Raw genomic sequence first — 27,500 nt, forward strand, 5'->3', positions numbered from 1 at the left:
ATAGCTCTGGTATGAAGCAATGTCTAGATGGCAGTACTCGAACTGTTTTCTAGCTTAAAGAACAGATGAAAGGAAGAGTCATATTCATTTGAGGTTCTTCCACAAATTCTTCATATGGACTGCACTTCAACATTGATAATGAGCACTTGAGGCTCCTAGTAATCCTGAAGACAGTTTGCAAAGTCTAGGTGGGTATGTAGCTGGAAGGGTGGGTGGGTATGGTGATCGCTTCAAACAAAAACTCAGAAAGTGAGACCCTAAATCAGTGATCCTCAAAGAGGAACATGTAGACTTGAAGTGGTTCCCAAAGGACAGTGTTAAAGAGCAATATGAGCAACACCTGGAAACCTGTTAGAAATGCAAACTTCTGGGCCCACCTGAGACCTCAGAGTACTAGGCCCAGCAATCTGTACTTTAAGCAGCTCTCCCAGCATGGGATTCTGATGATACTAATTGAGAGTCACTGCTCTAAGAGACACTAAGTGGCCTGTTACCAACAGCCATACTTTAAGCTTCTGGTTCTCTACACGGGATGTACATTAGCAGCACTAGAAACTTCTGAGGTTGGGTCTCAGCTCACAGAGTCTGATTTAACAGATTTTGCTTACTTAAATTATTAGTTTAGATTCTTTGTATTCCACAATGTTAAGTCAGGGATGAGAAATAGGTCTTGAAACAATTTTATAATCTCACTCAAACAGGGTTAAAAATTTAGGAAAGATAAACAGTGTATAAATGTTTTAAGTCAAAAAGTACTCACCTTCCTGCCTAATAAGCATATATTAATAACTCAAACAACCAAAGAGCCAACTAATACTTAGGGAAATTTTAAAATTGAAATTAGTAACAAAATTATGGTAAAAACAAAAAGATTTTAGACAAGGCCACTGGGAGAAACAGAATGAAAAATTATTTTTTCCATAAAGAAATTTTGAAATAAAGAACCTATAACACAACACACAACTTGGGTACACCTGGGTGAGAGTTTCTGGCTCTGTCATATCAGCTCTAACATTTTGGTTAATTTCTTTTTTCTTTCCTAAGCCTCCATTTCTCATTTGTAAAACAATCAATATTTTGAATCTATATCAAAGAGGTGGAAAAACTAAATAAATAAAGCATGTACAGCACTTAGCATAGTAATTGGCAGAAAGCTTATGCTCAAGAAGTAGAGACTTACTTGTGAGAAGAAAATCATATTAAAATGAAAATACAGTAACAGAACAATGAATAAATTCTGAGAGTTTGGTAAAAATGTCTTTCTGATATTCTAAGCTAAGAAAAAAAAGTATTAAGATAGCACTACTGAGGAACTGGGGGAAGTTCTCCACAGCTAATGTGTAGGAAACAAGTAGTTAGGTATAGACATCACATTCACACACCCCTTACCCTGTCAGTGGAAGCAGTCACTTGTTCACTCAAGCCTCGCTCAAGAAAAGTACTTTGCAAGAGATGAAACTCATTCCCATATTGTCTGTTAGACAGCATTCAAATGTGGATAACAAACTCTCATTCACTTAGACATCGAGATCATATTCTTAATTTCTTCATTAAGCTAATCACTGATAATGAAAAGAAATTCCCATTTGAGTATCTGTAATGTTAGCAGACGCACATGTACTTCCGATTTTTCGAGTCTGCAGCAGTGGGTCATTAATCAGTTTCCTTATTCATAAGGAAGATGAGCCAAATCTTCTAATGAGCAAATGGACATGGGTGCCCAACTCTTCATTTACTTTATTTTTTGCTAAACCTGACCCAGCATAAGAATTTCTTGAAACTACTGAGCCACTCCCATCCCCACCATGTGGCTGACAAGTGGCCAGTATGAAGGTTCACAAGTACCTGCTGGGGTCTTGGAGTGGGGGAGAGCAGTCATTTGTTCATTTGTTAACAGGAATAGAGCTGATAGATTACTGGTAGTTTTCACTTTCTTAATAATTTAGGTTACTCTTCAAACTTTCTATGATAAGCATGAATTACTTTCAAAATGTGAAAATTTTAAGCACAGGGCTTAATGGACAACAAAAAGTTAAGAGATGGTTCCTGAATAAATGAAAATAGAAGTATAAGGGTTCTGAAGCTTGGTAAGTTCTTTTGACTACTTAAAAGAAAAAGCATACCAAATTAACTGTGATTGTCTCCCACAAAACTATTTTATCTACAATTATGCCTGAAAGCAATCGAAAGGGTTTTTTTTTTAAGAATTATTAAAATTAAGCATATCTCCAGAAAGGAGAGTCACATGATTTTTAAATGACAGTGGGAAAGAGATCCATCTTAACACAGCATGTTGAAGAGTATATATGGTTCTAAAGAGGATAAGCTTTCTTCTGAATTCTTAGATCTATTACTTCTCAATAGGGTACTCCTTGGAAAAGTGACTTCTCTATCAATTTTTATAACTATAAAATGAGAATAATATTGATTTCTTATGCTTGCTAGTAAGTATTAAAGGAAAAAACCATGGGTACAACAACTCACACACAGAAACCATTAAATGAGGAGGGCATAATTAATTATTCAAATGAAGAAATACTATCCAGATAAGGAAAATAGGAAAGAGATGATCAGCCCTGAAGCTTTCTACCATACAAGTGTGCCTTATCTATTTTACATTTATAACACACAGTGGGATGTACAGGAAAACCTAGATTTTAAATCTAAGCCTTTTCCACCTGTCAGGTAATTAAGCAATATCCAAAAATCTAAAGTGTTAAACCAACACAGGTATAATTCTAAAAGAATTAGTCACTCAAAACATTTCAAGAAAGTAGTTTAATAAAACTTAGTTTTTAATTTTAGGCTGAATATACTAACATACCTCCTAAAATGATTCCTTGGGAGATAACACGGTTTGTTTGAAACATTGTTACTAAAAGTAGAAGCAACAGAGGAGCCAAAAGGATTTTCCTGTGGTAGCACACAGGAGAGGTTACAGAGGAAGCTCCAGGGGAAAAACATCAAATATTAAGAGTGTAGAGCAACAAATCAATCCTGCACTTCATATGGTGACATCTAAGATAACTTCGGTGTCAAAAAGGCTTTGATTCTGTGACTTCTGTAGTTTAGAAAGAATCTACCGTGGAAACAAATGAAACAAGACCTCCCTGCCACGCTACGATATGAATGGTCTGCAAGTCTACTTCTAGGACCTAAAAGAGAAGCCTAAGTGCAAGAGTCATTATACACGAATGTATCTATATTATACACTATTCGTACCTGGCATATCATACAGCAGCTAAAAGGATGAATTTGATTTATATAGGATCTGATTCAAATGGACTCGACTAAAGAAAGCAAACAAGTAACTGAACAAGACATGCAGCATGATACCACAACGATAAAAATTCTGTTGAGCCCTGTATGTGCGTCTGGATGGCTACATTCCAAGTCACATGAGACGGACAAAGAGGAATTTAACTTCGTGATCTTTTAAAGGGAGGCAGTACTTCTATCTTACTTGTTGAGCTACTTCGAAAAGAAAAAAGAGAGCGTGATGTCCTCCATCATAAACATTTAAACCTTTCTTTCAGTAGCCAAGTAGGAAGTTTATGGCTATAAATTGTTGGGAGACTATCTGCAAAATTGTGACAGAAAATGGAAAATAAAACATACAAAGTATTAATGAACATTAACAAAAAATAGCAAGAGTTAATTTATATTAAAAGGTATTCACTTTTTTTGGTTTTGTTTTGTTTTCCAAGCTCAGAATTCAAAGCCCCAGAAGTTGACTCTCAGGTCTGACTCAGGGGCAAGATAATAAAAAGCCATCTTGAAAACATCCAGACAGACAAATATCTCTTACTTCAGATCTAACAGAATTCTGAAATTAAGTGATTCAACTACCCTTCTGATATACTCTATTTTTACTTATTTAATTCTGAAAGACTGTGACACATTACCTCTAATGTATATAGCAACATGGAAAATTCAAGGGAGAAAATATGTGAACTAAAACGGAAGCAAATTACTCTTCAACACTTCAGTACTGAATCTGGCAAGAGACAGACCTTATGTTGGTGTTTGTGGAATCAAGACCTAAAGGAGTATCTTCTTAAGATATAAGGTGGTGTTAGGCAAGGAAAATTATTCATCAACTTCCCTGAGCTGAGAGCTGTTTGGCTCTCAGAAGTGACAAAAGCAGAATATCTAATTATGTTCTTCTTTTTTCTTTCTCACCAGAAAATACAGTAGAAGCTCTGCTGTCTGATGCACTATTAAGGAAGTCCTCCAAACTTACATTCCTAAGTCCAACAATTTGTATCATCCTGAAGTATATAAATATTCATTCTGCAATCCTGTCATGTAGGACAAGGCCTTTTCTCTGAACATGGATCAGCTAGCTAAAGTATTCTTTCTTGCAAAAACCACAGATATAATGGTCTATAATCTCCATAAATGACAGAGAAAACTAGGAGTTATGCAAATTCAACACAGAATCTAATTTTAATGATTCCCTCCCAAATCTTAGAGTCCTCTTGCCTACAGTTAATTCAAGACCAGTTTTCTTTAGTGACACCTTTACTGAATCTTTCCAAAGCATTCAACTTGCATTTTCACTGAAATCTCTTCCCTTTTTAGTATTTTTCCTTTCCGATATTTCTATAATAGTCGATTACACTGCATAATTAGAGCAACCAACATAAAGATTTGGGAACAAACCCAAGTGACTCGGTAAACCTACAGACAGTGTGTCAGATGTACAAGGACATCATGGAAAGCCATCCATCAACCGTGAGCGTGGTATGCTTTAGAAAAGGTTTTAAGAGGGTAGGGAGTCTGCCAGTTAATTGGGTAAATGTGAGAAGCAGAAGAGCCTTAGGAAAGCATCTCTAAATTGCACCTCATGCAAATGTTAGATTACATTTAGTCATCACCAGATCTGTCCCTCAGTCTGCAGACGGTAAGGAATTCAACAACCTGAGATCCAGGCTCAACCAGTGTTGTACCTACTGGTTCAACAAACACCGAATCACTTCCCTGGGCTAGTACTAAGTGTTGGAGACACAAATAATGAGTTACACAGGATTTCTCAACAACAGTAGTGTTGAAATTTAGGGCCCCAGAATTCTTTGTTGTGGGGGCTATCCTCTGCATTTGTAGGGTCAAACATCCTACTACCCTCTAGCTGCCTGTAACACCTTCCCCTGAGCTGGGACAAAGAACAATGTTTTCAGACACTGAGGAATGTCCACTAGGGGGCAAAGTTGCTCCTGGTTGAGAAGCACCACGTTAGGGGCTTTCAGCACCTAGTGAACTTTGTTAGGACTCAACAGAATTCCATATTTTTGGCTCTATCAAGATCTTTTTCACCTTTTCTGAAGTTCAGATAAGTAACTTGTCAATGGACAGAACTGGCTCCATGATTCACAGAGCCAAGGGTACAATGAAAATGTGGGGCCCTCACTAAGAATTTCAAGACTGGGACAACAGAGCTCTAAACCAAGCACAGGGCCCTGAGCTACTGCAGGAGGTACACGTCCATGAAGTCACCCTGCCAACGGTACCAGGTCACAGGCAGGGCAGGAGTAATAATAACCTGAGATTCCAGGTGCCCCTTCTACTAAATTCAGAGGCACTTTAATGCCTACTGCATCTCAGTGAATCAAAAGGTTGTAATATTTCAGGTCTCTAATTATTCTTTATCACAGTTTTCCACTAATATTCCCTATGCATAAAAAAATGTTGCACGTAATAGTGAATTAACTTCTCACCTCAATCTTTTAAAAATCAAATTTCCAATACAAACCTACTAAATTAGACTGACAGTTCAAATTACAGGACCATGAAATCACTTGCATTTTATTAAAAACAAAACCATGAGGAGTTTGTTATATTTTATTACTAGCATCTGTCTCCTGTCTTGAATGCTAAAGAAGATATTAATGATGTTCTTTTGCCACTTGGGAACAGACAGATACTCTTTCCTCAAAAATTATCTTTGGCAATAAATTCTTTAAATTATCCTTGCCATTTGGCAAGTTTTTTTTTTTTTTTTTACTCCAGGTGTGGAAATTAGCATTGTGTTTACAGTATAATCAAGGGAGATATAACCACTTAGTGCAAGATGTCAGAATGTGTGTTCTGTACGGAAGTAATGTTTATATTTTTCTATTGCAGGTGTGTGAGAACAAGGAACCTAAAATCTGGCTCTAATATCATCAGTTTGGTCTTACCTGCTAAAGGTACTAGACATACTTGACTCTACCTTTAATTTCTTTTCCTCTGCCTTTTATAATGTTCTTCCAAATATAAACAAGCAAGGTAATGTGATAAATAAGGTTGCTTCCAAACACAGAGAGTTGGTTAGTACCTTAGTTCAGTAATGTTCAAAGCAACAAATCACAAGCTTCCTAACAAGTGTTTGGAATCCAATTTTACAATCCCAGAATATAGAGTGCCACAGGAAGTCACTCTTCAGCCGTCAAAGACCGTATGCCTCTGAAACTGGGGCTGAATGACAATGCTATTAGAAGCATTTGCTGAGGAACATTTGACAGAAGATGTCACTTCTAATTCCGTGCTTTCCAGTTTCTAAGTTCAAAGGTGTTGGTAAGAAAAATCCCCTCTAAAGCGATATCTATGATCCTTCTGACATAAGGAGATACTAACAAAATATGGAATGGTAGGTACAATTAAAAAAAAAACCCAAAAAACAAAAAAACACCCCAAAATACAAGTTTTTTAAAATCTGTACAATCAAATGATATACACAAAGGATAGCTTCTAAGAAACTGTTGGCAAAATGGGTAGCCCAAATCATCAAGTGGTTTTACTAAATAATGTGGAAACAACAGTGGGTAAAATCAACTGTGCTACAAAGCCTACACTTTACCACAGAGTGGAAAAGGGATGGATTAACACTTTTGGAGCAGAGAATCCTATTTACTACCCTCTTCTCCATGCTTAGGATTTTGTAGGCAATCAAGAAGTATTTATTAAGTGAATGAAATCAATTTCCACCCCAAATAATGTGAAAGAAAAGAAGACGCTTTTAAAGAAATATAGAATAAACTGGCACACAGTGGATTAGAATCTGACTTCTTGTTCCTTATATGAAACCTACTTGTAGCAACACAGTAAGTGTGCAAGTTAATTACTTTTAGCACACCCCTGGTTACTTTGTTTGTAGCTAACCATAACAACAACTAATACTTTCATAGAGCTTATAATGTGCCAAGCACTTTCTCCTAGCTTTACACATTAAATCATTCAATCTTCAAAATAATTCTTGGAGACAGACATGATAAATATCTCCGTTATAGGAGAGGAGACTGAAGCACAAGAGGTCATCTAAAATGCCTAAAGTTGCACAGTTGTGATTAAAACCCAGGCAGTCTGTTTCCAGAGTCTGTGTTCTTAACCTCTTTACTGTGCCACAAGCATAAAGAAAACTACAGGACAAAGAACTATATGATGAAAAGCATGCCTTCCTATTCTTATTCATAATGAGTATGTCATTTTCACAAATCTAGGGAAGAATTAAACTCTTTTTTATATTGCTAATAAAGCATAAGGCTGTCCTTTCCCCATCTATAGCAAAACAAGACAATCGTTTATTTTCTCAATATAGGGGAAAGGCTAAAGAGCTTTTTGTTTGTTTTATTATATAGTCCATGACTTCTTTGCTTCTTTTCACTTTTAAACAGTCTTCCCCAAACTCTCCTTAAAAGAACTGTAGCAAAAAGTTGTGCATCTTCTTCTCAGCCTTAATTCAGAGAGACCATTTTGCACTGCATGCAACATATTCTTTGAAAGTGGCCACTATAAACAATGACTGAGGCAATTCCAGAACCCTCTGGTACTTCCCAAGAAGTAGATCAAATGATACAGCTGGTGTTTCCTCCCTCTCTGCCCACCTGGTCTCTGGGAAATTGCTTACACATCCAGAGTGTATAACAAAAGAGAAAATTATATGGAAATATGATGTTTAAAGGAAAGGTTTTCAAGTTTTATGTTTAGCCCTTATGAAATTAAGAAAAGAAATGAGGGTCTTCCTCAAATAGCTACAATGGTAGCTGTGTCTTCCCAAATTTCTCTCTCAATAATTGCTACATAGGTCCTTAAAGCCACCATCGATTCCCACAGAAATTAAAGCAGGCAGCTCTCTAGACGAAAAATACTGAATTTAGAGCCAATACCTAGGTCAGAAACCCTGTAAATATGTGCAACAACTGCAAAGTATAAATCTTAAGAAACAGACTAGGAGGTTATTATAGATAAAGATGCTAATTCAACAATTGCCAGGAGCCTTTATATCTTACAACTGCCTTCTGAGATACCATTATCTCCATCTTAGGGACTGCCTTCTGAGATACCATTATATCCATCTTAGGGATAATAATGAATTCAGATATGTTAAGTGACTTACCCACAGGCACAGAGCATCACAGCCTGGCCTTGGGCCCACTCAAGTCTGTCTTTTTTGCAAAGCTGATCCCATTATATTATATAAAAATTCATTATCCTAAACCTGTAACAGTAAGCCACTCATTTTATTCATATATACATATATGTAACTGTATAATGAAAATTTCAAAATGAAAATATCACTTGACTGTGGGCATGTTCAATGGGGCTCAATTCGCTAATGTGCCAAAGGATAAGGAATTCACGTTTAATGAGCTCTTATTGTCTGTAGCCCCACAGCACCAGACACTGTACACACTCTGTCCCATTCATGACTTATGATAAATATGTGGGGCAGACTTCAATGTCAGCAGCGGACTTTACGGCTTAAGAGACTTAGACTTAGGACGAAAATTAAGTAACTTGCTCATGGTTACACAGGCTTGTATTTAAACAAAAACATGTAACTTCAAGAGAAAATGCAATCTATTGAGACGCAAGGATATATACCTAGAAGATGGCTATACTCAAACATTATATAACAGGAATTTCCTGTTTCCTTGCTTCAGGTGTTTGGTTTTTTCTGTCTAGATTATAAAAGCTCCTAGAGACTGGAAACTCTGTGTTTTTAAAACTTTGCATATACTACATGGCATTTAATACCTTAACATGCAAGTAGTAAACTCCTCATAAACATGTGTCAAACAATGGATTAACGTGCATGACTGACCAGAGATAAGCAAAAGTCATCAAAGAACGAATGTGTCCAGCATGCCAATCAAGTGTGAAGTACAAATCGCTAACTTCTGTGGACACCTCTAACTCCCAGAAATTTACCTAAGCATGGAAACGGTTTATCCCTTTTGTAAAAGGGGAGGATTCTACAACTCCATAAAGACACCAAAACATCAAGTTGAGAGAAAATCCACCTAGGAATTCCATTAAAATACTCCATTTAAATAATTTAAAAATCAAGTGTTAGACTCATCCAGTTTACAAAAGATATTCCTGAATTATCACCTTCCTATGTGAAATTAGTATTATAAAACTATACTAGATCCAGCCCATTTTTGTCCTCAGAGATTATAATAATAAAAAATCTGATACAAATGACTGGTTTGGGAAGAATGATTTTGTAAGATACACTAATTAAATACTTGATAAAAACTCCAAAACTCTACCAAGTAAACATCTTACACAGAAATGTCTGTACTGTTGCTGGTGTAAATTAACAAGTAATGAAGCATCTGAGAGAATCATTAAAAGGGATATTTCTCACATTATTTATAAGTCTACTTAATACTTGTAATTTATTCTTACCTGGGTACTTAAGAACATTAGAACAAAAACTGTATTTGTCCCACACAAGAGAGGAAACATTTTCCAATACAACTCATAGATTAAGCATTAAAAAAAAAAAGTTAATCGGGACATTAAATGGTTAAACTCAACCTGTTCTTTCATAACTTTAAAATTTCATCTCTTTGATAAAATTTTGAGTAAACTGAATAAAGTAAATATATCTCATAGGCACACATAAAAAAACATAATGATGCCTACAGTTCATGTAAAATCAAAGACAAATCAGCATGATGGCTATTTTGTAAATAGTGCACATATTAATATTTCTGACTCACTAGTGAAATGTTAGGTTCTTCATTACCAGGAACAAACCTTTATCCGACCCAATATTTTTACAGATCTGACATTAATTTTATAGAATTAAATGGTCTTAAACGCTGAGAAATACATTTCCAGTAAAACAATTAGGCTAAATAAAATACTGTGTCTGACTACTTTCTCTTAGACCCTAATGTGTTACCACTCCAGTAGATATGCATACTTTTAAAAATTATTGATACCTACCATACCATACATAAAATTCACCATCTGAAAGTCCACACTTTTTCATTGGTTTCAGTATATTCACAAGGTTGTACAAAATCACCACTGATAACAGAACATTTTCATAACCCAAAATAGAAATCCCATACCCAAGAGTTACCACTCCCCATTCAAGCCCCAGCCAACCAAAGATCTACCACCTGTCCCTATCAATTAGCCTATTCTGGACAATTTAAATGGTATCATACACTCTGGGGCCTCTTTAGTGCCTGGTTTCTTCTGACCTAGAATCATCTTTTCATGGTTCATACATGTTGTACCACATATCAGTATTTCATTACTTTTTATAATTGAAAAATAGTCTCTTATATCAATAAGGTATGTTTAATTTACCCATTCATCATCTGACATATGTTTGAGTTATTTCCATTTTTTTTTTGGTGCTATAAATAATAATGCTATGAACACCTGTATACAAGTTCTGTGAGCACAGGCCTCTAATTCCCTTGAGCATGCCTATGGTAACTTGGTATTTCACTTTCTGAGGAACTGCCAAACTGGTTTCCATAGCAAACGGACCGTTTTCCATAGTCTACAACAGTTTATGAGGGTGCCAACTTCTCCACATCATCACCAACATGATCTACATTTTGTTTGTTTTTGTTTTTTGATTCTAGCCAACCCTGGTGGTGTGAAATGGTTGTATCGTTGTAGTTCTGATTTGCATTTCCCTAATGATTAATGATACTGAGCATCTTTTCGTGTGTTTACTGGCCATCTCTAGGTCTTATTTGAAAAAGTGTCTATTTGTTTTAAAGTTTATTTACTTAGAGAGCAAGAAGGGGAGGGGCAGAGAGGGAGGGGGAGGGAGAGAGAGAGAGAGAGAGAGAGAGAGAGAGAGAGAGAGAGAGAGAATGGAAAACAGGCTCCATGCTGTCAGTGCAGAACCTGGCACAGGGCTTGAACCCACAAACTGCAAGACCATGATCTGAGCTGAAACCCTGAAACCAAAAGCTGGACACCCAACCAAGAACCACCCAGGTACCCAGAAAAATGTCTATGAAAATCCTCTGCCCACTTTTTTGGTCTTTTTATTTTCTAGCTGTAACCATTCTGTGTGCATTCTGGATATCAGATCCTTAAAAGATATATGATTTGCAAACATTTTCTCTCATTCTGTAAGTTACCATTACATTTTTTTGGATAGTGTCCTTTGACACACAACAATTTTAAATTTTGATAAGCCCCAGTTTATATTTTCTTATGCTGTCTGTGCAGCAAAGAAATCACTGCTAAATCCAATGTCTATAGTAAGATTTTCCTCAATGTTTTCTTCTAAAAGTTTTATAGTTTTAGCTCTTTAAGGTCTTGAATTCTCTTTTTAAGCTAATTATTGTATATGGTATAAAGCAAGGGTCAAACTTCATTCTTTGGTATGTAGATTATCCAGTTGTCCTGGCACCATTTCTTAAAAAGACTACTTTCCCCCCTGAATGGTCCTGAAACCCTTGTCAAAAATCATCTGACCATAGATTTGTGGGTTTATTTCCAGACTCTCATTTCTATTCCACTGATACATAGGTCTAGCCTAATGCCAGTACCACACTGTTTTTAATTACTGTAGCTTTGTGACAACTCTTCACATGAGGAAGTATTAAGTACTCCAGCTTTGTTCTTTTCCAAGACTGTTTGGCTACTCTGGTCCCTTGTGCTTCAACATGACCTTTAGGGCCAGCTTGTTAATTTCTCATTTTCATGAGGACTGCACTGAATTCATAGACCAATTGAGAAGTACTGTCATCCTAATGATGCTGTATAGAACACACTGCCTATCCTGGTAGATTTACAGAGAATGTATATACATGGGTAAGTATCGTTGTGTGTGTGTGTACCTCCACGTTATGCGACAGATTACAGGACAAGAGGAATGGACGGATATTAAAAAGAAAAAAAAAAGATCCCAACACCGTGCCATCAACATGAAACACTCTTTTTTAATTTATAGTTGGAGAAACTGAAGCCCCAAATGGCTAGGTCCTATAAAGTAACATGACTTATTAGTGCATGAGCTGGATCAACGATTTGCATTAAGTTTTAAAAGAAAGAGAACACTCCAACCCATTGGGAAGGTTACCCTCTGGTTTGGCTTCCTACTTGCTGTTTATTATAGGTTTTTTCATTTAGTAGATATTAATATAATACTTTCAAAGTGTAGTGCTATGCTACTAGAGAAATAATGAAAAGCAAGACAAATCAGAACATCTGTTTTCATGTGGCTTACACTCTTTGCCTTTCTTTTTCGTCAATGAGAGGTTAATTCTGATGTTGAAAATAGCACCTTTCTGCTCTTATCAGAGGAAGTCATGAACACCAAGATCTTCTCAATAATGAGGTCTCTGGCCAGTGTCCCTGGGCAGCTTATTATTTTCCTTGGCAGGCAGTGCTCAGTACCAATTTGCCCTCTGAATAAAACAAAAGGCACCATAGTTCTGAGTTCCATTTAATTTAGAATTCTATTTCTTATTCTTCTACTACTTGCACATATTTTTACCTGCCAGCACATGTTTGGAGAATTACCCCTTCCCAATTTTCAGTCCATGTTGTTTGGAACAGGTCTGACTAATCAGCCACTAAAACCCTGGTCATACACATTGGTTCAGGGGTGGGCACCTAAAGCACAGGCCAAGAAGACCCTTCTCTAAATTCCTGTGGGAGACATCAGGAGAGGAGTGCTATACTGCCATTAGAGTTCTGAAGCAGTAAACTTTAAGGCAAACCAAGATATCTAATGGACACATTGGGAGAGCCAAGCTGAGACGAAAGCCTACGTATTCATACATACAGACCAGAAGGAAGCTTATCTAACTCACATAAGGCTACTCTACCCCTCTTTTTTAACTTAAGGCTACTTTGAGTTGTGTTTCCAAAATATAATCCCAATCGTCCTGGTTAACGCCGCCTCCTAAAATTAAATGCCTCAAATAATTAGTGAGCTCTAGGAACTTTACCTAGGCTTTGGGTATTCACCTTATAAGGTGAATAATGATTTAAATAATATAGACCATTTCCATGACCTGCTCCTCAACCACCTTAAAAAACTCATTTCCTTCTATTCTCCCCTCCTTCACTCCACGCCAGCAGCACTAGCTTCCCTGAACACACCAAGTACAGTCTCAGCCCAGGGATCTTCTCCCTGCTGGCGCCCCCTCCTGGGCCTTTTACAGGACACACATGCACAACTCAGGTCTAGTCAAAGGGCACTTCATCAAAGAGACCGCTCCTTATCTTCCTCACCCCCAGGCACCTAACACTCTCTTCCCATCACTTTACATTCCCTGTCACACTTACCGCTCATTGGTATGGTACGTATTCCTTCATTGTCTGTGTTCTCTCACCAAATGTAGGTCCATGAAGGCAGAGTCTGTGCTATGCTAACTGTTGTAACCTTAGCAGTGAGAACAGAGTCCGGCATTTAGTAAGCGCCTAACTTTTGTTAAATGAATAAATTAATGAATGTAATAAAAGTTCTGCTATCGATGGATATACAAGTTTGTCACTTACCACAGACTGTGTGGTCATTATCTCAATTTTCCAAACTTTAAAATACGAAGGAAATAAACGAAGCTTAAAAGAGTCACATATTTTCTACAGAAGTTACTAAGAATTTTGACAGCATGTATCTTTTGGTAAACTATATTTGGTGCGATTATTATTAAATCTATTTGTGAAGCTGTACGTCCTTTTGGAAAATGGAAAATATGTCCTAAACTCACTTCTTTCAAGTTTTCAAGGGGCAGACCAAGTTTTCAATAATGAAATGTAGTGCACAAACCTTTCTTTCTTAAAAGCCTTTAGATTTATTGACTAAATACTCTTCATTGCTTAATCATTAAAAGAAATAAAAATATATCACATGATACTATCATCGCTGATTCAAGGGCTATGTAAGTGTAATTAAGAGCTGGCATTACTGAACACTTTATATAATAACAATTTTAAGAATACAGACTTCCCTGTTTCACTGCACACTGTTGCCTGCACTAACCTCTGTGAGTCGTTTCTGTCACCATCCATCGTGGACTAGTCACTGCCATTCCTCCCCAGAACAATTTCCATTTTTATTGACAGCAGTTGACAGTGCCTGGTTTATTTATTTTGTTAGTGGCTGTCTCTTTGAGCTAGAAAGAAGGTCCACCGGAACAGGGATCTTGCCAATTTTGTTCAGTCACGAGGTTGTAGAGAATGGTGGTTAAGAGACCCTTACTTTGACCAAATCCTGGCTCTGCCACTTACCACCTGTGTGCTCTTGGGCAGCTTACTTAATTTCTGGGAGTCTGTGTCTCCATTTATGAAATAGGGATCCTAAGTGTGTGAGCCTCTGCTGCTGCTGAGAATTATACTGGTGAGACACATTAATAGAATACTTGGCATATAAAATGCCCAACAATTGTTAGCCATGATCCTTGTAAAGCCCTGTATTCCAGCACCAGGCACAGGGCCTGACACATGGGTAGCCAAACAATGCCTGTGGACGAAAGTATGATCTTAGCCTTATAAACTCCAGTCTGAGTTATTTACTGCCTCTCCCCTATTATGGCTGATAGTCAAATCAATGAAGTCTGATCAACTTTTATTTTAGAAAAATAAAACTTCTCTGACCTGAGTCAGAAAAAGGTGAACATTTTTCTTTGGGAACTCATTTTAACATGGCAGGAACTATAAACAAATGGACTGATACTAGCCAAAGAAGGGAGCATCATTTTGATCAATTCCAACTATTAAAATGATGTGATATGGTACAGTTCAAAAAAAAGTGCAAAAGAAATAGAACAGCATGTGTTCCTATATAACCAAATATAGTATGTGTGCATGAAACTCTAACAAACTACATTTTCAAGAAAACCTTAAAGCATGGAAATAAAATATTAGTATTTTTCTTATGCAAAAATCTTTAAATGTATCAAAATACAGGATAATGAACAATAGAGGATAATGAATGATTAAACATATGCACCTGAGTCAAGACAAGCCTGAGTTCTGACGTTTGCTATGTATTAGGCAGGGAAACCTCTGTTTCGTGGGCCCCATTTTTCTCCTCTCTCAAACTACTTCAAAGGGTTGTGGAATTCAAAAATACAATAACACCATGGAAAGTGCTATGCACAAAGTAAATGTAAATGCCCCTAAAAATGACCATTCTCTTTTATTAATTTCAAACAAACTGCTGATAAACTAAAAGTTTTTTAAATCATGATTATTTTTCAAACTTCCATTGTTCTCTGCTACCAGAAATGTCACTGTATAGGTAAGCAGACTTGTATTCTAAAAAATACTTTTCAGAAAAAACACTACTCTAAAAAGTTGGATGAATGGTCAGCAAGACTAGTAAGCATGATATAGAAAAACCTACATGGGTGCCTGGGTGGCTCAGGTGGTTGAATGTCTGACTTCGGCTCATGATCTCATGGTTCTTGTGAATTTGAGCCCTGCCTTAGGCCTTGTGCTAACAACGTGGAGCTTGCTTCAGATCCTCTGTCTCCCTCGCTCTCTGGCCCTCCCCTACTCGTGCTCTCACTCTCCCTCTTAAAAATAAATAAACAGGAAAAAAAAAGAAAGAAAGAAAAGAAAAACCTGCAGAATTATTACATGAATGAGGCACAGTGTATTTCAGTAATTCTTATGAAATGAATAGAGCCTGATAATCTATGGATTTCAAAAGGTAAAATTAAAACATTTATTACAGAATAGTTTTAAGGAATGAGTTTCCAATTAATTCCTAAAGCAGATATATCTAAATACACACCAGCTTATGAGAACAACACAAACAAGCAACAAATTTCACAATTCCGGTTCAGACTACTGTCTGGACAAGACTGCCATTTGTTTTAAGAGTACCAAAGCCACTGTGGCCACGGCTGAGGAAATATGTTTGGATTTCATTAGGCTCATCTTTCATTACAGAAGATTTTTACCACATTTGACGTGTGCACACCGGCAATACGGGCCCACTCGGAATGATAATCTAGTTATAATTATAAAATCCATAATTACATACAAAAACCTAATCTACTCATGCTTAAGTGGTATTTTCCAGATTTAGACATTAGCAATGGTCTGCTTTAAAATTCTAAAGTAATAATAAATCACATAGCATTTTATAACTTTTTTTGAAGTTTACTTATAGACAGGGAGAATGTGCACATGCACAAGTCATGGAGGGGAGAGAGACTGAGAGGGTCCCAAGCAGGCTCTGCTCAGCATGGAGACCTACCAGGGCTCAATTCCAAGACTGTGAGATCCAGAGCCCATATCAAAAGTTGGACACTTAACCAACTGAGCCATCCTGGCACCCCAGTTTTATAACTTTTATATTTGAAATGTCATTGTACACACAAATGCATTACCTCAAAAATTTAAGTGTTTAAATCGGGCCCCAACATGTTGGAGACCAAGAGAAAATAAAAACTCCTGATACACAAAGATTCTAAACATATCCATTTACCCTTGGCAAGTGGGTAGATGCATATGTTTAGAAATCATTTTGCACTGAATAACATCTCCTCACCAACCACTTGCGTCCCCTGGGGCTTTCGCGATAACCAAGGCCCACACAAGGAAGGGTTCTCATGCTGTAAGGACCCCATTTCCTCCTCTACATCTCAGGGATCAGAGGTTAGACCTCACCATCCACTTCTCCCACGGGAATAGAAAGGCAGCTGGAGAAACATTTCGTTAAGTCCTTTGTTGATGCAAAGCAGGGACTGTATCTGGTGGTGGGGATGCAAAGATAAGGAACGCTGAGTCATTAATGGGACAGGAGCGTGAAAATCAAATGCTGAGTGCCAAAGAGATGCATTACCGAAGTGCTGGGAGCACAGAGAAGGCAGGCACCTGCCCCACTGCTCAGAGATAAGGGAGTTCTGACTGGGGTGGAGGGTGGGGCTTGTTTGCCTGTGCTAGGAAATGCCAGGTGTGCTCCCTCTTCTTTGAGAGGCTCCTTGTTAGTGAACCTTCCACCTACTCCAACAGCCTGAATAAAATCACCTCCCAACTTGTCAGTGCATTTTGTCTTCCATGGAGGGTATCATCTTGCTTCGACTGTAATCCAAGTAGAGGGGGCAACAATTTCTGTTCACGTGTGAACAAACAATGGGGTCAAACCTCTGTGTTAGGGCAGTGAGTCACAGCATCAGAGAGACCCAGCTCTCACCACTGAACCTTGCCTCTCCTGCCCCATTAGATCAAAGGTGACACCGTATGTCCTGATGGACCCGTTAGGCTGTGGATCAGCCTTTAAGAAAGCCACATGCTTGGAGCAGTGGTCTCATAAAAGCTTATTGCTTCAATTATCCAGAGGCTTCTCTACAGCACTGCCTTTTAGGTTCTTCTGTGACACCATACCACGTGCACACTTATACACACACACCAGACAGGTCTGCATCAGTTACTGTCTACACAGAAATCAACGGGGACGCACCCACTAGTGAATACTAGGTTGAAGAGGCTTCAATGCACATTAAAAAAAAAAAATGAACAGTATTCCAAATTAATCTTAAGAGTAAAAACTGAAAAAACTGATAAAGGAGACACAATGACTAATTAAAGAAGGGATCAGCAAACTAGCCCACAGGCCACATTTAGTCAGCTTCCTATTTTTGTAAATAATAAAACCTAACAGGCACGAAAAAATGAGCTTTTGTGTTTTGTTGGCACAAAGCCACATTCATTCCTTTACATGCTGTCTACCCCTGCTTTCAAGCTACACTGGCAGAGCTGAGGAGGCGCAGCAGTGACCATGTGGCCACAAAGCCAAGTATGTGCACTTACTATCTGGCCCTTTACAGAACAAGTATGCCAACTCTTGGAATCAAGCATCAAAATGAATTCCTTTCTACTAAAAAGGGATATAGGTCCAAATCTATTATACTGAAAACAAAATCAGAATACCCTTATTACTACTTTCTCATTAGTTTTTTCAGATGAAACATCATTTTACATTTTGTAGACTTTGTACTCTTGTACCACACAATAAAATACCAGCATCTACTGGACTAAACAGGAAGAAACATTTAAACGTTTCTACTTCAGTCTTTTTCAAAAAAAGATCATAAAAGTAAACTGAACACTGAATTGTGTTAAATTTGCTAATGGAGAAGAGCATCAAAAGGACTTCTTAACACACAGAAAATTCCAAATATGCTACTAGTTCTTCACTGTAATACATTCTTTTTGTGAGACGATTTTTACATTTCCTTTGCAGATTGTTTGGACTCAGCAGTCAAGTTCAGCAACTACTGACTCTACCATACCTCCTCAGCCTTAGCCCATGACCCCCACCCACTCCCCACCCCGCCACCCTGAGGGTCAGAAGGCAAGCAGTCAGTTGGGGTGCCTCTTCTCTTCTTTCTTGGAATGATGATAGAATTTTGGCTCTAGCAAAATGAACTGGAAAGATCAATTTATACCAGATTCTTCTAAAGGAACTGCTAACAAGTTAAGGAACTTGTTTCTGAGAAGGAGAGAGACTGATCCTGTCTGTGGGTTAGGATGGTAACTCTGGAGGCCATAGGGAACACAGATGGAGAGGGAAGATGGCAGAATGAAGGACAACATGGAAGACACTGATACCCAGGCAGAGGGGGTGAACACCAGGCACCTAACCCAGGCCAATGACAGCAAGAGTGGGAAAGAGGAAACCGGAAATACACTCTCAAGGTGGAATCAACTGAACTCAATTAGTCAACTGACTTTGAAGGTTTACTGTCTTGTTTCTATTTTGTAGTTATTTCATACTCTTTCCTTTTACAAACGGAGGACATTCTCAAGGAAATCTGTTAGGTACTCAGCTCCCTGTGATCAAGGACCACAAGCCTAGGTCTTTTTTCCGTATCTACTTCCAAACTGGAGGGCATGGAGGTGGCATGAGATACAGACTTGACCAGGTCGGAGGAGGAGAGACCATGAGAGGCAGCAGAGTGGGGCTCAGATCTTGCCTCTTTCGTTTCCTAGCTGTTCAACCTTGCCCGTTCTCCTTTTCTCAGCACAATATGGATCATAATGTATAATTTTTAGGTTGTTTTTACAATCAGAGAAACACAGAGAGAATACATGTATGTGCACACACACGTTTACAAAAACAGGCATTCATTCGGTAAAGAGTAATTGTTGTTAGGGGTGCCTGAGTGGCTCAGTCAGTTAAGGTTCCAACTTTCACTCAGGTCATGACCTTGCAGTCTGTGAGTTCAAGTCCCACGTCTGGCTCTGTGCTACCTGATCGGAGCCTGGAGGCTGCTTCAGATTCTGTCTCCTGCTTTCTCTACCCCTCCTCTCCCTCCCTCTCTCTCTCAAAAGTAAAGAAACATTTTTAAAAAATAGTAATTGTTACTAGCATTTTTACACTAGTATTATTCAAATATAATTGAATGTTAAGGCAACCCTACAAAAGAACTCTGCTTTTATAGAAAGATGGTTTCAAAAGTATGTGCCCACCCACCCCTTAGGAAAGAGCAGTTACTGGATTTCATTCCCTTAAAAAAATTATTTTGAAGCTTTATTTTATTCTAAAAGATGTGCAACGGAAGTAATTTTCAAGGAAATATCTTAAAGAGTTCAAGGAGTGAAAACTATACTGAAAATGTGAGACAGCAGCACTTTACTGTTCTTCTGGCTTCACAAACCTAGTTATTTTCTCCTCAATCTATCCTGCCAAGTATACATCTCCTAACTGAAGGCTACTATGTTTCAAGTAATACAGATGCTGAGAAGTTAACTGAAATGTACATCTTTTGTAGTGTTAGCAAGGCACTGATTACAAACAGCGCTCAATGGGTAGAGCAGAGGATTTAGAGTACCTATGGTAGAGAGGAAAAGGAGGAGAAAAATGACGTTATTTGACCACTCTATCTCCCAAATATAAAGTGATTTTAAAATATTTGGAAAAAAACAAGAGTAATTCCTTTGATTTTTGAGAAAACATTCTAGAAAATCTCTCCTGACATTTGTAAACAGGCAAGTTTCTTCAAATAGCACATGCCATGGCTATGAATATTCTGATTCTAGAGCTCCTCAGTGGGACTGTCCTGTTACCACTAAGAAGTCCCAATGCTAGAGAGTGGCTCATATGCCCTCCATTTAGAGATGGAAAAACTGTTTTCTTCAGGATCTTCCTTTAACCTTCTCCAAAGACAAGGTAACCTTTAAAGGGCACAGCAATTTGTCTTATCTCAAGGGAAAAAACCCCTCCAGACTATGGTTTTATCTGCAAAGCAGACTACCACCTGTGCTGAATGGTGGGTTCACTTTTTAGGTGGAAATGAATCGTCCTGAAGCAGCAACTAAGGACCTACATTCTTTTTGAAATGTCTATTAAGTTCGGTATTTTCCTCCTGTTTCACTGTATTAAATACAGAGCATTAAAAAACAGGATGAGGGGCACCTGGCTGGCTTAGTCAGTTAAGTGTACAACTCTTGGTTTTGGCTCAGGTCACGATCTCGTGTCTCGTGAGTTCCAGCTTCATGTCAGGCTCCCTGACAGGGTAGAGCCTGTTTGGGATTCTCTCTCTGTCCCTTCCCAGCTCATGTGCTCTCTCTCGCTCTCTCAAAATTAATAAATAAACTTTTAAAAATGTTCAAGGAAACAAGATGATTTCACAACGTGTTGGGAATCAAAAGAAAACTCCGAGGCAGTCAAAACTCCTTCAGCATGGGTTTTCTTTTCAATGAAATATGGATTTAAATAATTCTTAGCAGGAAGATGAGCTTCAAGTATTACCTACCAACTTATGAGACAATCTGGATTTTCAATATAAATCAAGGAAAATGGCTTGAAAGCCTACAGGTTATCTGAAAAACATTTCCTTCTCCCACGAGTAGGCTCTGTGCTATTCTTTATCCCATGTAAAAGGTGAGTCAATGACATTTTAATGTAACATCTAAGAACTATTCCAATTTTACTTAAGATCTTAAAAGTCCTCTGGGGTTTAGAAAATAGAAGGCAACCTTCAGTAAAAACAATGTTGAATTAGATAGTTTCTTTTAAGTAAGTCATCTTACTTCAAATAATAAGTTATAGTAAAAACTGAACAGAATTACATACTGTTTTAGTGGTCCAGCTCACAGCTTGTTAACACAAGGATAGAGATTTAAAGCAGCTTTTTACTTGACCTTTTGTTTTCATCTGTTTGCCATAAGAGATACGTAAACTAGCCTCACATTTGGACAATTTTAGCAGTTTTACAACAACCTTAAGAATATTTGATACAGAAACATTTTCTTTGCCTACATTTCATGAAAGTAGGGGCCATCTTGCTGAGAAAGTTTGTCAATATCTATTTCAAGTTCGTCCAGTAAATAACAAGCCTATATTACTTTGGGTCAGACAACACTGTACTACCATAAGAAGAGACTATAAGCAAAAACTACCAGAAATACCAGGGAAAATGACTACTTTCCCCTAAGTACAGCAGATGTTGACTGCAGTGAGCATTCTAACTGCAATGTCATGCTGGAATTAGATTTCTAAATAAACTTTTGGAAGGATTTCTACCAAAATATGATAAATATCTACCCTCTCTAACCTCTCTGCAGAACATGCTTTGCTGAAATGGCCACAGGCAATATCAATTCACAAGAAAAGAAAATGACTTATGAGAAGATAAGATTTGATGACCCAATTGCAAAGTCACTGTAGGAGAAAAAAAAAAGAGTGCATGCAGCTGACCCTTCCTGTATATGAAAGATGCGACCCCCAAAGAGCTGGATGTAAATCAAAACAGGTTTCAAATTGAGCTCACAGTAGGGTCTTGAATAAATCCCCCTCCCTACACAGTTCTTACCCTTCAGGCTGGAGATCGAACTGCCTGACAGGCAAAAAACAGAACTGTACCTGCCCAGTTACTGAGGTGATCGGTTGACAAAATGTTAACAATGCAAATCTTGTTGGCGTGATTTTTTTTTTTTTGCAAGATTACACACTGCACAGGTAACCTGAACACCCTGTAACAGCAATCACTGTAATTTGTCTGAACCATTTGATAGTGTTTCTGGGTTGATACTTCTCACATATGCAGATTAAGATTTTAGTGACCAAACGGTCAAGACCAGCATTCTCACTGATATTCTCCTGTTCAATAAGTCTATTTTGGAAGCATCTATGATCTCAGTGATCTAGGTAATATTAGCTGTAAAAAAGATTTATATATAATTTTTATTTTATTTTATTTTTTTAATTTTTTTTAAGTATTTTTTTATTTATTTCTAGGAGAGAGAGAGAGACAGCGTGAGCAGGGGAGGGTCAGAGAGAGAGGGAGACACAGACTCTGAAATAGGCTCCAGGCTCTGAGCCGGCAGTCAGCACAGAGCCCGACGCGGGGCTCGAACCCACGAACCGCGAGATCATGACCTAAGCAAAAGTCGGACGCTTAACCAACTAAACCACCCAGGCACCCCTATATAATTTTTAAAAGGATGCACAAAAATACTATTTTCCTTTAAAAAGAAAAGGCCATATACATTAAGTTCCCTGAACTAGCCCCATGCTATAAATAATTTGCAGGAGGCTATTCTCCACTGCCAGGGATGTGCACTCATTTCTCCCTTGCTTTGCTCCTTTTACTCCATCTGCTGTTGCACTGAAGCTTCCCTGACAATTCCATTCTCCCAAAACACTGCTTCCTTTTGGGGTTTTGTTTTTGTTTTTGTTTTGTTTTTTGGGTTTGTTTTGTATTGCTTCTACATCAATATTTGCACGTTTCTCTAGGAAGAGAAAGCTTTCCTTGTTTACATTTTCCTTCCAAGGGTCCGGTCTTACCCCAGGGCGGAGCGGAGCAGGGAATGGCAGCAAGCACGAGCCTTTTTCCCCAAGCCCTGCCCATGGGGCTGCTTCTGCTTGGGCACGTTGGCAGCAGCCACTGCTTTCCTTTCACCTCATCCCAGGAATCTATTTCTTGTTCCCTGCTGCAGGATAAGAAACCAAAGACACCAGGAAAAAATATTTTTTTAACCACATGTGGTGATACCTGTTAATGAGATTTAACTGTGGCAATCATTTTGCAATATATACACATACTGAATTATGTCATACACCTGAAACTCATAGGTTAACTAGGATTATACGAGTTATATGGAGTTATATGTCAACTATGTATCAATTAAAAAATGAAGAAGTCATTAGAGAGTGCTATCAAACAAGGTGGTATAAAGCAAACGAATACACAACGTTCATTTCTAGATTCTTTCCTAAGACTGCCTTTAGAATGGTCCTATCTCTTTTGTTGACTAATTTTACTTTTTTTGTTATGAGACAATGATTGTTAGAAACTAAAACTCCTGACAAAGACTCTCTGCTCTTCCATATGGTCAGCAAATTAAGAGATGACCACTTGCTTCCAATATTATAGGCAGCTCCAACTCTTCCTATCCCGCCTAATGGATCTGCCCAAGAGAGGAGCTCCAAATGCTTTAAGTTCATTCTGTCAAACTGCAGGATGCCTATTCCAAGGAATGTACGTGACAGAGTGACGGAACACATAAAGCCAATGAATAAACACTCTAGATATTTCAAAAAAACACTTTTAAAGTTAAGTAAACAGTTATGTAATGAAACAGAGCACAGACTATCTTCTGTTAATTTCTAGGATGAAGCATAAAAATTCAAGTAAATTTTGGGCTATTCTAAAAGTAGTAATTGTGTCCCTACTAATTCAAAGCTTAGGCATAAATAAACCTAAGCATAAAGATGAACAGTTAGTTCTTACTGCAGTGTTTTAAAAATCGGGTATTCATACACTTCATAACTACTGTCAAAACTTCCAAGAAAATTATTAACCTGGACCACTTAGTGATACATATAATTTTGCACTTGCTGTTCCCTCTTCCTGGAACACTCTTCCCTTCAGTTCTCTACAATACTATTCTTTCTCAGGCTTTACATTCACCTCTTCAGAGAAGCCTTTCCTAAGCATCCCCCCCTTCAGTCCCTCTATAAATGTTATTATCCTGTTTGTTTCCTTCAAAGCCATTACCACAATCAGTAGTTATCCAGTAACTATTTACTCTTTATCATTTGTGTGCTTCTTCCCAGCAGAATGGATTAGAACCTTGTCTGTCTTACTGTCACATCCCCAACTCTACTGAGTGTCACTCAATAAATATTTTTCAATGAAAGGCTGCTGCATGGTATTTAAAAATTTAAAAAACAGGCATATCTCACAGATTTTTAAAACTCTAAAAAGTGAAACTATAATCTGGCTCTCTTTTCTCACAGACCAAAAAAACAAAGCGAGGTTCGCAACTCCCAGAAAATCTTTTTAGGATGACCAAGAGAAGGTAAAGCCAGAACAAATTGTTCACCTCCCTGTCTCCCACACACAGGAGCTTTTCCAAACCAAGCTGTTACTTCCAGGCTCACATTATGAGTCCTTCAGGACATATAAACAGTGTTGAATTATACATAAAAAAACAATTATTAGTTTCTTTTCCCATCAACTGCTCCTTCTTTTTTTCTTTTGCCCACTATCGTGGAGAAATCACATGCTAAGGGGGTTCACCTTCGTGCCATGTGTGGAAGAGACGGAATGTCATGACAAACCCATCCAGTCCCATAGTACGGCCTGTGAACCTCGCCTTTGCCGCTGACACGGCCAGAGGAGCCACCATATTCACTGAAGGTCACAACGTGGGTCTGAAACCAGAAGTGAATCCCATATGCACGGATACCTCACACATCCAAAAATTAAATTAATTTAACTAATACAGACTTCAGTAGCTATGCCTATTTTCCTCAAAGAAATCAAATTTAAACTCCAGTGACCAAGGGAAAAAAAAAACACCTAAGAAAATAGAAGGTTCACATAAGCAAGTGCCATAACAGTAGCAAGTCACAAATCCACTGGACTCCCAGAGGACAGGAGGGCCGTTCAGCAATCGGGAAGCTCATTCAGTAAGTTCACAGACAGGGAACACATAACTAAGCCACTATGTCTGAAAATGAAACCCTCCTCCTTAAAAATAAGAGGGTTCACGCACAACTTCTTTCTAACCTCCCAAAATACCAGAGTATTCTGCCATGGCTAGGCCATAGATCTTCCCTCCACTGCCCGGAATCCCCAAGCTTGAAGTGGGGGCTCAAAACTTATCTTGTCAGGATCCACACACAGATAAACCCAGGCCACTCTCTAACTCTGCAATGCAATGGCTGACTTGTCTTCTCTGGACCAGGACATTTTTATTATTTTGAAGTTAGCTGTTTCTTCATGTGTATTTGTTCCCCTAGCTTATCATCTGCGAATGAAAGGTGACCTAGGGCCAGGACCTTGTCAGTTTGTTAACACAAGACCTAGCACTGGTCTCTATTTTCCAAATGCACTGACAGAGTCTTGCTCCTGGACATGACAATGCTCAAATAAAATTCACACTTGTGCAGAACAGGTTTTACTCTGGTCAAATTCCTCAATCATGAAAACGAGGCCCAAAAATTACTGGTGCTATTTAAGACTAGCAAATCTCTCCTGTGAACTTTGCCATAAAGCTCTTAATTCTGTACTTTAAAAAAGAACATGAGATTAATTTTAAATGAAGATGACATTGTTCAAATAGTATAAATCTAGAAATGGATAAATTATTAATCCTATTAGTTACAAAGTTTAAAATATTTACCCAAGCATGGGATAAATGTTATTAGAATTCAGTAGATAACAGTATTTTTTTTAAAAAACTGTGCCAAGTATGTATATACAGCAACATTGGGAAATAGGTAAATGGCTTAAAATTTTATCTTTACCCAAGAGAAAGTGCCCTATTTAAGCTCCCAACGACTTCTCATAAAAATTAAATCACATGCAGATAACTGCAATATCTTTACGTTTTCTCAAGTTTCTTAAAACAAACAAAAAACTTAGTTATACATCTCAAAAAAATGTTTAATGTTTGTTTTTGAGAGCCACAGACAGAGAGAACTCGCGTGTGCGGCCCGCAAGCACATGAGTGGGGGAGGGGCAGAGAGACAGACAGAGAGGGAGACAGAATCCAAAACAAGCTCCAGGCTTTGAGCTGTCAGCACAGAGCCCGATGTAGGGCTCAAACTCGGAAACAGCGAGATCATGCCCTGAGTTGAAGTCAGATGTTCAACTGACTGAGCCACCTAGGCGCCCCAGTTATGTATTTCAAATAGTCATGAAACTCAAATAGTCTGCACTGTCACAGCTGCATGGCCGTACCAGTCAGACAAAATTTTTAGTAGTCAAAAATGAAGCTACATGGTCAATGCTTTGTAGTAGCCAGTGGTATCCTGACCCCTAATTAGGAAGGATTTTTCAATTAAATTGTTGTCGTGTCCTTTACATGATAAAAACTTAAGTTCTAAATGGTATTTAAAATAACCTAATACCCTAAAAAGTTATTCCACACACACATTAGTACCTGAGCTTCAAGCATACTGATTACAACAAAAACAAGCTCCTACTTCATTTAACCCACAGCTGAGGGAAATTCAGAGAGGAGCATAAATGAAGGTATTTGTAATTTAAATGGACATTTGAAATAGTATTTTAAAAATTAACACAATATTCAACTCATTAAAAGTGAATTGTTTTGTTAAAGCCAAGTTCTCTTTAATACTTGCACTAATATCTGACTCTGGGAGATGCTGACAGTGCCAAACACACGGTACACGCTCAGAAACTTAGTTTGTTAAAAATGGCTTTCACTTGGAATCAGCTCACAGGTCACTGGGGCTTTGACCTGAGCAGGCAACAGCATCACATGGCTGTATTTATTACGTATATATAAAAGTGAGTAAATCAAATGTGGCTAACACAGTGACGAGCTTCTGCACAGTGTTTATTCTATTGTTTCAGGAAAGCACGACTTTCAGCTTTACCAAGACTTGTGTGACATTTATCAATATAGTAGTGTGGACGTCTGCATTTTCTCAAGTATGAAAAATAATTTGAGTAACGCAAGTCAACATCTCCACTTGGGTTACCAATTAACACAGGGGCAAAAGGAAGGTCGAGAGAAAATGAGACAATTTTGGGAAATGCAGATCTACCAGGGTAATGGTTACTTTTGAGAAATTGTTTATAAAATGTCTACCCTTCCCCATCATGTACACCCTGCAAATCACTTATCCAAATCAAACTTTCAAGATTAGAGATCCTGCCTGAGAAATTTTTTTAAATTTTTAATGTTTTTATTTATTTTTGAGAGAAAGAGACAGACCATGAATGGGGGAGGGCCAAAGAAAGAGGGAGACAGAATCTGAGCAGGCTCCCCACTCTAAGCTGTCAGCACAGAGCCCAATGCAG

General features: G+C 38.0%; 1 protein-coding gene across 1 annotated transcript in view; it reads right to left on the minus strand.

Moving 5' to 3' along the window:
- Nucleotides 1–27,500, minus strand: part of SLC2A13 (solute carrier family 2 member 13) — a 362,746-nt gene that overhangs the window by 258,758 nt on the left and 76,488 nt on the right. The window lies entirely within an intron of this gene.

This window comes from Crocuta crocuta, unplaced genomic scaffold (genome assembly GCF_008692635.1).
Source record: "Crocuta crocuta isolate KB4526 unplaced genomic scaffold, BGI_CrCroc_1.0 scaffold30, whole genome shotgun sequence".
NCBI classification, from domain to species: Eukaryota; Metazoa; Chordata; class Mammalia; order Carnivora; family Hyaenidae; genus Crocuta; species Crocuta crocuta.